Source organism: Vanessa cardui, chromosome 21 (assembly GCF_905220365.1).
Source record: "Vanessa cardui chromosome 21, ilVanCard2.1, whole genome shotgun sequence".
Classification (NCBI taxonomy): domain Eukaryota; kingdom Metazoa; phylum Arthropoda; class Insecta; order Lepidoptera; family Nymphalidae; genus Vanessa; species Vanessa cardui.
In genome coordinates this window covers 9,635,023-9,648,429 of record NC_061143.1, presented here as the reverse complement: position 1 = coordinate 9,648,429, position 13,407 = coordinate 9,635,023, and the positions used below count along the sequence as shown (strand labels likewise).

Here is a 13,407-nt window from a genome sequence, read left to right as displayed (position 1 = left end):
TATAAGAGGGAGAAATTGCGATGTACATCTACTTATATAACAATATTACAGACTTATCCCTCTCCTAAAACGCGCTGGGTAATGTATATTTTTTTACCATCTTTTTAATTAGATATTAGCGCCTTATTCATTACTATAGATTTGAAGTTAGTATGTGTGTGTGTGTGTGTGTGTATGTGTGTGTGTCTTTAAAAGTTCTTGTTATAAAACTAAAACGTTCGGTAAAACCGTGTAGTTTACACAAACAAAATAATTTTCTCGTTCGAAGCAATTTTCTTTCTAAATATAAAGATGACGATATTATTTGGATCTGAACGTTTTCCACGGAATTACAGTTTTATAAAAGCCCAGCGGTGAAATGTATGAGTAATAAATACAATTACCAGACTCGAACGATAAGAAACATATCAGCGTAAACTCAAACTCAAACTCAAATATCTTTATTCAATATAGAAGCATTACACTTTCTTATTGATGGTCAATTGAAACACTACCACCGGTTCGGAAAGAAAATACCCTGACCTGAGAAGAACCGGCGAAAGAAACTCAGCGGGTTTTTTTTTTTTTGTTTGTCTTATGTATTATATAAATAAATAATTTAATATGAGTACATGCATATATACGCATATATACGTACATGCATATATTATATTTAGAAATATATAAAGAAAACGTAGTTTCAAAACAATCAAGTATGTATTATATACGAGTATATCTTTGTATCATATTGATATATATAATCATAGATAATCACGATATGGTTTTGACACTTTGCTAATTAAAGATTTTGAATGTTACGGCGTATTTTATGCTCAATATCCTACTCACTTTAAGAGTAGCGTTTTAGGAATTTCAAACAATTTCTTATGGTCGCGGGCCATGGGTTCCAAGATTATCAATTGAAAGGACGATAGTTGGATTGAAGCACAGATTGTCTTAAAAACAGAATAGTGAAATTTTAAGGGTAATTGATAACTGTTATCAGGATTGTAGTCTGAGTACCAGTTTAATTACAAATATTAAACTATTATCGTGGTAGAGCCTCGAATGATATTGTATATTGGAGTTTTTTTTTATATACATATATGTCTTTTATTTGTGCCAAGAGGGCATATATTGGAGTTATTGTTTGACATCAGGCTTATACAACAACCAAACCTATGTCAAGTGGATGAAACAGGATGAAATGTATAATCATATAAAGTTATTTGACCTTTAATTGATATCCTTGAAATAACACTAGGATAGGAGAAGAATACATTTAGAATAAAGTGATTAGAGTTGTAAGCTGAAAAATGTAGCAACATAATGTTTCGTTAAATATTAATTGATTGTTCATATAATTGTTTAATGATTATATTATATTGAATTTCATTTGATTTGGATAGAGTGGTCCTTATCTGCATAGTGTGTATCGAGCTTTATCATCCAAAAATAATACCGCGTCATCTAATTGAAGCGAACATTTAGCGCTGCGTTCCTCTCGATTTTTTATAACATTAATATATTTATTTGAACATTTATCTTCTTAACTAGAGTATTTCAATTGCAATTGAAATTACATTTCAGACGAAATCAATTTCTATTACTATAAACTTAAGAGCGTTTTTCACGTGGATCTGTTGTGTTAGTTTTAACATTCTGATTAGCGAGATTGACGTAATCTTTGAGTAAATTCAATGTCTATTCGTAGCTCTTGACCATGCCCAGCCCGACCTTAGTCTAGATTTTATTACGTGTTGTATTTACGAAGTCTCGTTTCGTAGATTTTGTACGCGTGGGTTACCCTTCATTCGACTGACGAACATATGCACGAAGGAAATTTATTTTGAGTTCATTTAAAATGTAGTTTAATTAAAATTGATTTGAATAAAAAAATATTATTATAATTGCGCAATGAATATCGATTAACAGACTTTCTTCGAGGAATCATTTTATATGCATCTGAAATTTTTGAAATATTTTGACGACATGTTTTAAATGGACTTATACACCCTTTAAAATTTTAGAACAATCACGCCCAAGTACATTTTATTTATAAAAAAATCAAAGACATTTATTTAAGCAAATATAAAAAATATGTTTTTTCCTGTTAGGTATATTTAAAGTTTCTCAGAGTTATTTAAAAGTGAATACTTGTTTATACTTCGACCAATTCAATTGAAAACAACTATAAATAAAAAATTTCATACTAAAATCTCGAATAAGATAACTTAGTGTCAGTGAGATATCCAAAAGTCCAAAACCGTAGAACAAATATTTCACTCGTAAACAAATTACGGCTAGTTTATCGTAGCGCTGACAGGGTTACGGCTTAAATAAACAGATTTAATCTGTAATTACTTTGACATAAGGTATAATTTAGATCGCATTAATTTGCCTAATGAACTGACGAATGATTTGTTAACTGTACCAATGGCACGCGTTTGTAAATGTGCATTTAAAAAAATAGGAAGACAGGGCATGTTTATAAAAGTCAATCTGTCTGTATAATATAAAACATACCTTTATCTGACTATCTAATTATTGGCTGGTTTATAACGCCGCAAATCCCGAGGTCCTGGGTTCGATTCTCGGATCAGTTATGAAGTTATGCACTTAAAACCATTGAAACTATACCTTTCTCGTCTAACAAATTTTGGGAGATAAGAATTATATGGTACACTTGATTGTGTACTTGTGTTCTGGAAGAAGTCCTGCGCAGATGACTTTTAAGTCCTTTTAGAGAATGGCCGGGATGATAACATAATATGCGTTCGTTTGTTTACATATAAGTATATAAGCATAATAAACCTAGCATAAACATAAGTCACAAACGCTACTACAAACTTTTAGTCCAAATTCTAAACTCAGTTCAAATGTTTTGTAGATTCTACAAATGGAATCTTATTTGGAATTATGATAGTATGTTTACTTATTTACTTATAGATAACGCATATTGACACAATTAAATAAGCAACTACACAATAAAGAAATACGTCAGATCTGGTAATCCTTCGATATGTAAAAAAAAAGTAAAATAAAGTAACAGCCTGTAAATTTCCCACTACTGGGATAAGGCCTCCTCTTCCATTAAGGAGAGGGTTTTGGAACATGTTCTATCACGCTGTTCCAATGCGGGTTGGTGGAATGCAGATGTGGCAGAATTTCGATGAAATTAGACGCAAGCAGGTTTCCTCACTATGTTTTCCTTCACCGCCGAGCGCGAGATGAATTACAAACATAAATTAATATATAGTAATAGTATATAAATATATAGTGGTGCTTGCCTAGGTTTGAAACCGCAATCATCGGTAAGATGCACGCGTTCTACCTTGGAACATAGTAAATTTTTAATATCAATAATACAATATATATTTAATTTTCAACATTGTCAAAATTACTTAAAAATATTCGGCCCAGCTTTAACTTTTAGGCATCTACATTTTCAACACAGTAATCAATCATTATCATTCGATAAATTTATTAATCATTCGTTCATTTCATTCCCGAGTGTGGTTACTATTTTTGTAACTTTTCGCCATCGTAGTTAAAATTAACATCATTCGTATCACGTAACACTTTGTAGCGACCGTTATGGGTCGTAGCGTGGCCAATTGAATAACGATCGTCCTGGTCAGTCTAGTGATGGGACAGATATCGATAAATGTCACATTTATTAGGTTTCAAGAAAATTGTCGAATAAATGTCGTCAGTGATAGAAATATCACATGACGTAAGCTTGATATAAACTAATACGAAAAGAAATGAATGTAGAAATTTCATCACGCTATCATCTTTTTTTAATATTATTGGCGATGTTTCTATAAAACAAAACACGATCATATATTTAAATTTTATATTCGGAATCATAAGTGAAATAGATTATAAAATATTGATACGACATGGGAACCTGGTGTTGTCCAGATGTCCATGGGCGGTGGTAATCACTTTCCATCAGGTGACCCTCCTGCTCGTTTGTCACGTCTCACATAAAAAAGAAAAAAAAAACAATAACTATATAAAAAAATAACAACGCATACATTATTGTTATTGGATAACAACTGTTAAATATTATAATGCATTATTTAGAAACTATTTTTCTTTACTTATTAAAGATCAAAGACTTCAATGTAATACTATAAAATATCAATAGATCCTGAAGAATACTTTGCCCGCTACGTAATCGGACATAAAACATCTATAATCACGTATTTATATGTATAAATAACAATACAAATATACCTCGGCTAATAGCGTAAATCTGGCGATTTCTCAAATCTATTTTCACAACATATATTGTTAGTAATTTAACGAATTTATCGATAATAAATAATCATTATACACGCAGCACTAGTGAATCTCGGATACTTACAGTCGATTTACACATCGCTTGGACACAATAGTCAGTTTTATTGCACAGGGGAGAACGATACAGTAGGCCACGTGATAAATTATATGAGGCTATTATATTTTTTATTCAGCTTCAATTAAGAGCTATAATCGTGTGTATTTTAACACGGTATGTGCTGTTGGTATTGTGTCCTTGAGATTGGGAATTAATTTAACGTAAAACGGAAGTTTTTTTTTTCAAATATTTTTTGTATGGGACCTGAATCGAATAATTTCTAATGATTTTGATGTTGTATGTGGGATCTCTGTTGTACGTGAGGGTATAATAATTATTGTTAGTACACGTTATTTTGTATTGTACTCATTTTATTTTATTAACAAGGATATTTTATAAGGGAGTTTAATAATCTTTTACAATTATTAATGTTTTGTTAGTTTTTGTTGACTGCTTCGCTGACTAATAAGTATCCTAGAAGCATTAATGGACTTTTAGCGAATTGTTTTTTAACACGCATATAAAATGTTATCAGCGGAAGGTCGAAGGAAACCACAAAAGCGGTGAAGGGATGAAATTACATCCGATGCGAAAATTTTAGGTCGTTCCGGTTCCAAATGTGTGTTAGTTAATTTGGACAAATCACTCGAGTCGTTCATTTAACTCGAGTCGAGATGGCCCAGTGGTTAGAACGCGTGCATCTTAACCGATGATTGCGGGTTCAAACCCAGGCAAGCACCGCTGATTCATATGCTTAATTTGTCTTTATAATCGTGCTCAGCGGTGAAGGAAAACATCGTGAGGAAACCTGCATGTGACAAATTTCATAGAAATTCTGCCACATGTGTATTCCACCAACCCGCTTTGGATTGGCGTGGTGGAATATGTTCCAAACCTTCTCCTCAAAGGGAGAGGAGGCCTTTAGCCCAGCAGTGGGAATTTACAGGCTGTTGTTGTTGTTCGTTTAACTGGAATCGATACGGATTTCTCGTGATTTCCTTTAGTTTTCCCGTCGGATGGAGTCATCGACGTTTTCACAGCGCGCCATAACTCGCGCGAGCATTATTTGGAATACGATTTTGCAGAAACCACGGATAGATTGAAAACAGCAGCCGTTTCTTGATACTCGTTTACACTGTGCCTGTTACTCGCTCGCCAACTTGCCTGTGAGAATTTTAATAAATATTTACTATAGTGTCGTGACGTAGTTAAATTATATCGTTTGTTTATCGAAATATTAATATATCTTCACTAAACATATCGTCAGTAAATATTTAATAAAATAATTTAAATTATATTAATGGCGGCGTTGTATTAAGCTGTCGTTTGTAGAATATAGATTAATTTGCAGATTGTATTAAATTTTTCCAACGGCTTCAACTGCAAAATATATTATTAAATATGTGTAACACATACATTTTATAAATAAAAATATAAAAGTAAATATATATCATGTAGATTATAAATCTTACCCATTCAAAAATATATCATTTAATTAATTATTGTGTAGCTTTTCTATTGAAGTGGAAGGTGTAAACGGAGCACGTTGTATACAATATACAGAAATAGCATATTGCGTTCAAGATTTGACCGATCGCACGTACATACATAAAATTAGACTACTATATATATGTAATAGTATTATAGTATATCAGACTTGTGGCAAATTGAATCGTATCTTTTTATTTTATTTTTTTATTGTATAGTGATATTAAGTGGTCACCATCACCCATAGACAACGACGCTGTAAGAAATATCATAAATATTTACTATTCCTTAAATCGACAATGTGCCACCTTTAGAAACTAAGATGTCATGTCCCTTGTGCCTGTAGTTACACTGGCTCACCCACCCTTCAAACCGGAACACAACAATACTGAGTACTGTTATTTGACGGTAGAATAACTGATGAGTGGGTGGTACCTACCCAGACGTGCTTGCACAAAGCGCTACGACCAAGCGTACTTGTTACATAGAAATGCTAATAATTCATATCACTCGCAGAAGATCTTGTATCGGTATTGGTTTTATTAGTCACTAGCGACGCGCCCCGGCTTCGCACGGGTGCAATACTGATACTAAATATACAACAGAATTTGTTTATTTACGACATCACATTACAAACATCTAAAATGATCAGTGTTTCTTTATTATATTGTCCATGTATTATATGCAAAAACCTTTTTCTCGAATCACTCTATTTATTAAAAAAAACCGCATCAAAATCCGTTTCGTAATTCTAAAGATTTAACCATACAATCACGAAATTATTCCCATAAACCATAATGTAATAAAGTTAGTAGCGTTGGATTTGAACCTGAGACGTTTGATTTCGACCCACGTATCCACATTGTATTTGGATAAAATATGTTTCTCGTATAGAATATGAACAAAGAAACGAGATGTGATTTTATTCACCATTTTATCAAGTATATGGAAATCTCGTTGTGACATTTCTTTGTATGTGTGTGTGTACAACACAACTTAGATGTAGCATCGGCAAATTCAATAAAACCGATTACTGCCGATTTATACAACCAATGAAATGGCTCCCTATCGCGCCGTTCGACGCTTTTCGTCGCTATAGATTCTCGAGTCAGTTCAACCCGAGAAAGCGATTGCATGTAAATCGACATGTCAAATTGAGGAACATATTAGGACATATGATATTACAAGTTACGTTTGTGTAAAGATCATATTCACATAAGAAGTAAATATTGATAATTGGGGATAGCGTACTTAATTCATGTGATCGGTTTTTCGAAATTTGCCGATGCTACATCTAAGTTGTGTCGTACCATACACGTGTAAAAACACATATAGCCTTGACTGTGTGTGGGTTAAGGCGGCTCTTCTGTATCCAGGAATCACGTAACGCTCCCTCGCTTTATATTCTTCCCGTGTGTGAAGACCAAGGAAACGCCGCTTTGACTCGGGGCAAAGTCATGCCTTTTCTTTTTATTTCACACGTTTAACAATTGATAGAGTTAACAAACAAATTCATATTAATCATATCCACTTATATTGATACATTGGTTGTATCAGTAATATTTACACTTAATAACAAAAAAGTACAGTCAGAGTAAGAAAGGTTCGTCACCTTAAGATCTATTTTCGTGTGCTCAGTATGAACGATAAATCTGCTTTACCGATCGAGAATGATATATTGTTTAGTTTAGATTCAAAAGGTACTAAGAGTTTGACTTGTAAAGTAAAAGTAAAGTAACAGCCTGTTAATTTCCCACTGCTGGCCTAATGGCCTCCACTCCCATTAAGGAGAGGTCTTGGAACATATTAAAAACTTGATAAAACAATACATTTGAAAACTGGCGAAGGTTTTTTCACTCTGACTGTACAATAATTTGTAGAACATGACTCCATTATTTTAAACAGAATGGAGCCACAATCGCTTAAGTAACAAAGTACACATGGTATTGAAAAATCTGCCATCGTATTGACGTTTTTCTAATATACTTTTAGAAAGCGATTTGACAATTTATAACATACTAGTTGTAGCCCGCTTCGTGTTGTCAGGCAAAAAAGTATCCTATGTGTTTCCTTGAAATTCAAGTATTTTTCATTCAAAATTTCATTAAATACGGTTCATTGGTTTGTTTGTGAAAAAGCGACAAACAGACCGATAGAGTTACTTTCACGTTTATAATTTTAATATAGATAAGGATACACGAATCTAAATAGCGAATCACCTAGTTTGGTTATTCTAATTGATATATTAAATGTACATATTTATACAAAAAAAACACAAAATAACGTGTTATTTTTTTACACATATAGTGTTACACACTCAGAACGATTTGAAGTTATAAATATGTTCGTTCCCGGTAGCGAAATAAATAATGCTTACACGAGAGATCTTCATTAATTTACCGAGAAACACCGAATTATTCAAAACAAAATAAAATACGTTTCAATTGTTGTAATTTTACGCCTGCTCTGAACGAATGATTTATTCCGTGATGTCCTTTTAAGAGTTCTGAAAAAAAAAGAAACGTTTTTTAAATAAATCATTGAAAACGTTCCATATTTAAAATATGACATTCTGTGAGAAAAACAAAATAACCGCCAATTTGTGACAGAAATTTATAACTATAATAACAAATAAGGTGTTAATCAAATTCATTTAATTGGTTAGTTAAAGGTTCTGGTTATATTAATCTCGGCTACATAAAGCATATTTTAATTGTAATTATTTATCTGTTGAATATGAAAACGTGGCACAATAAAGTTGGTATCATGCACTTTATTTGATTTAAACACTACAAAAATACTACATTATAAGTACAAAAGATTCCTCTACGATTCTATATATAGCCTATTTCAATCAGAGAATTATTCCATACGAGTTGCCAATAGCTTTATTATATTTTAAACAACACAACAGGTCTTGATTTATCTATCTTTATTTCAACATTTTTAATTAACTTATAACCACTTTAATTTACTTCTAGTTGTAAGAAAAGATTCGTTAATTTTCAAACAACAATCTCGTGAAATGATATCATAATTCGATTCCAATTTATTTGTCATTTGTCATCTTGTAGTTGAAATCTGGCATAAAGTATGCCAGAATCTAAACTAATATTATAAATGTGAAAGAAACACTCTCTGTCTCTGTATGTCGCTCTTTGCTAAACCAATGAACCGAATTTGACGAAATTTGCTATGAAGCAAATGTGAGCTCAAGGAACGATATAGGCTTCTTTCGCCTAAAGTATGACAACCAACTCCCCGGATTGTGAGCAAAGCCGTGGGCGAAAACAAGTACTATAATTGGTGCATTTATTTAAATTTGTGTAATCTATACATATAATAAAATTTGAGTGTCTGTTTGTAATATAAAAATGGATCTTTTTAATCAAAGCATATGGTACATATACCAAAATAATATTTTTTACAATTTTTGTTAGTCTGTCTGTTCGTTCCGGCTAATCTCTGGAACGCCGGGACCGATTTTTACGGGACTTTTTTTTGATAAATTCAAACGAGTACAAGATCGCGGGCTCTATAATAAGTTTCTTATCGTTAATCGTTGGTTTCAAATTTAAATAGTTGAATAAATAATAGCTTTACTCCCATAACTTCACCGTGTAGGTATGTTTAACGTATATATAAGTAAGTTATCAGAACATACATGTAACATAAGTAGCGTTGTACTTGAACAGCACTCGATATAAACGTACTCAAGACAATATCTGGCTTTCGATACTCCATAACAAGTAACCCTTTAAAAAGTCGAGTATAATAAAATAAATCAATCTGTCTCTGAGTCTGCTATAGATGCTTTATTGTTCAAGCGTGGGCTCAAAGTTACGTGTTGTGATAATGCATGCACATGTTTCATTTGTTATTTATCTGTGATGTGCACAGATAAACAATGAACGATAAATTACTGAGAATGTAGATTAAAAATTTCTTTATATTGAGATGTTTTTTGTTGATTTTTTTAATGGATTTATTTTGCTGATGTTTTGTATAGTCTTATACAAATGATATCGTAATATTAAACATTGTATGTTAGGATTACATATGTATCTTTGTTATTTATATATGTATTATTATGTAAATTTTAAAATATTAATGATTATTATGAAATCAGAACTGTAAATATCTTTTATATATACATTGGATTTACTTATATACAAACATGTATATATTAGTCCTAAATACGAAATTATGCGATGAAATACATATATACAAAGGGAACAAATAAATTAAAAATATTTTACGCACATATACGATAGGCCTCAGATAATACTAATTTTAATTAAATATAAATAATATCATAATTGTTGACTCCATTTGTAGGAAAAAAATCAGTAATTTACAGTCATGTGTTCAAAGCTGTAGGGATCTACGCTTTCCTCGTCGTACACCGGTAGTGCGTACGGCGCTTAAAATCAATTTCATAGGAGTTTCGCTTTTAAATCGAAACAATAAGCATCAATTTCGTGTGTATCATCCAAACTTGACGTTCATCTTGATAAAGTAATATAGTCTTTATGTCCATAATAATTAAGGTTACAGGTGTGTGAGCTTTCCATCTGTAGGAGACAGGAAGTTTACGAACACGTGCGTTTCCTTACACAGGATGTTGTAGAATTTGAAACGAATTCGCTACAATGGACTTTGGAAACGGCGATGTGAACTGAACAGATATTGAGACAATAAATATATTGTTTTAGAAATATACTATTTTATTATTAAAAACATTTCTGCTAGCAACATTTATTTTTATTTTTCCTCGAATAATGGATGCGTTCGGTTTCTTGTACATGTATTTTATGTTTCAATTAAGAGTATTATATACACATTAGAGTTTTTGACTAAAAATCTCCTACTAGTACTCGCTCGCGGCTTCGCGTGTTGGTTGTCAGATGTGAGACAAAAAAAAGTAGCCTATGTCCTTTTTTGGAGTTTGCTTCATACCAAATTTACAGACAGACAGACAGACAGAGTTACTTTTACATTTATTATAATCACATGACAAACTAATAATATATAATCAAGTACCGAATTTGACACCATACCGCATATGTCAGTACGGATTTACATTTGCGGTCGGTGTTATTGACAGACGTAATTCAGTGGCGGTAATTGTAAAAACATTGCGGTTTACTAAACGTGATTTGTATACGGAACTGTTTTAGTGCATCACAATCTTGTAATGCATAACTAACTAATTCAAAAAAAGAATAGGAACGTCATAATTGAATATGAAAGAGGTTCGATATTTAAAAATTTTCAGCTTTATTATATTTTTAAACCAGAATAAATTGGCTGTATGTGCGTTGGATTTTAAAATGAGATTCGATATTTAAAAATTAAAGCTCTATAATGGTTTTTAATCCCGATTAGATTGACTGTACGTAACTTCGGTTTGTCTTACCAGTATAAATAAAAGTATTTACACTCCTTTGTCTTTGCGTCTTGTGACAATTGCCGATGAGAGTGACAGAATAAAAAGATTATTTTTGTTTTTACCGTATAATACTGTGAAGTGTGATTGGTTGTCGTGAACGAAAGCGATTGGGACGACATGATCTGTTATAAATACTAGCTTGTGCTGCCGCAAATTATGAGATTCCAAATTTGAAAATAATCATCATGTACAATATTGAGTTTTAATAAAAACTCGTTTACATATAAAAATCTTCGTACAAAGAGATTACATATTTTACAGTACTCTATTAAACACAAACACTCTGTAGTCAAATAAAAAAATATTGTTTACTAATATTCATGTAAAAAACCGCCGCACGCGCCATCTGGTGTCGGCAACTGTTATGTAATTGTTTATTTTATCTACGTCAATGTCTGTCTTGTTCATACATTTTTTTCCTTTCATTTATCTTGAGTTCACACTCGATGTTAATATACGTACGATTTATTATTTTCGATATTTGAATAACAATAAAATACAGACTGATTATAAACATGAATTTAAAAAATAAAAGAAACAAACTTACAAGACAAGGACACATTGTTCATTATCCATAAAAGAAAAAAAAAAATTTAAAATAAGAACGAGACAGTTTGCCCGCCATGTCCAGTCGTACTATAGTGTGTGACGTAAGCAACCATTGCCAATGAGAACAAGCATTTATATAATAACATATACAATAATTATAGTAGATTATAAATTATTTGCATTCCATTTTTACCTGAACTTAAGTAGTATTAGTCCCTTGATTATTTTCTATTCGACAGAATTTAAAAATCAGCGCAAATGTTGACTTGCATTATTACAATAAAATATATTTAATAAAACGCAGCTAAATTGAGAAGTCACTTTTTTCAAAATCGCATTAACATTGGAGTAGTATTTTAAATTTCATTGGTATATAGACTTGACTAACTTCCAATGTGCTGTTGAAACTAGAGTTTGATCACGAAATTCGAGATTTATATGAAATTAAAATAAACCGCCGCCCTAATACTAATTAATTTCACGTCATTTATTTATACCACAGATTACAAAAACACGTCAAAAAATAAATCAAATAAAAGATCGTTGAAAGTTCTATTTTCGAATCGAGGGAACGTAACAATAAAAACGTAATCCAACCCTCAACTTGATGTATCCACTTTTAAATATACCAGGTTAACCCTTCAACGCTATGATATATGAAACCAAGGCACGTGTTATACGGTCTAATGAAAAGTAACATTAAACAGAGCTGAGACGTTAAAAACTTTTTTTTTCTAACGCACCTTGTATATATTTATGAGTATCTATTTATGTTTATGAAACATCGTAAACGTTTGATTAAATGCACTGGCAACACTAAATTATGTGTCAACGACTTTTTGTGCTCGTTTTCCTTAGGTATTGGCTTTCAGGAAGTTTTAAATACAATTAAAGGACAATTACAAATTGATATGACCGGTTAAATTAATTAATCATTATGTTCCCAATTTACAATCGAGTCTTTCGTTTTTTTTTAATCTATTAAAGTTTAACAGTACAATTGGAAAATAAGCACAGACTATAATTAACATTGTTACTTATTTATAGTTTTTTTTTTTTCGGTTGGTCAAAACGTTAATGAATTATGCAAAGGTAGAACATTATAAATCTTGTAGATTCCATTAACGTAATAAAATAAAATGTTTTTATATTCAACCCTTCTAATTGTCTTGTGTATAAAAACTACACATTTTTATATGACTGTTTATTTAATGTTTAATTTTATACCGTGCCAATGAACCCGCGGCCGGGCGTTGGAGCGACCGGATAAAATTATATCCAATGTAACTCGAATGCAGAAAATGCATTAAAACTTTCAGTGTAAAGTGAACCTGTAAATCTGTCCCAGTTGATGACGATACGATTTTGTGTCTTAATTAAAACGGAAGAAGGTCTTAAATCAAATGTCACTTTCGTTGCTCAATTTGATTCGACTGAAATAAAATCTCCGTTTTTAAAACCGTTTTTTATTCCTTGCGGAAGAATATAAAATGAGAATTATTATACTCTCGCTATGTTATGTGAATTAACGCGATGTTTTGCTATATTTTTTACCTATGACTAGTACGACACAACTTAGACGTAGCATTGG

At 31.6% G+C, this 13,407-nt stretch overlaps 1 protein-coding gene across 1 annotated transcript in view; it reads left to right on the top strand.

Annotated features, from left to right (window-relative positions):
• LOC124538896 (fibroblast growth factor receptor homolog 1-like) overlaps window positions 1–13,407 on the top strand; it is a 79,225-nt gene that overhangs the window by 20,169 nt on the left and 45,649 nt on the right. The window lies entirely within an intron of this gene.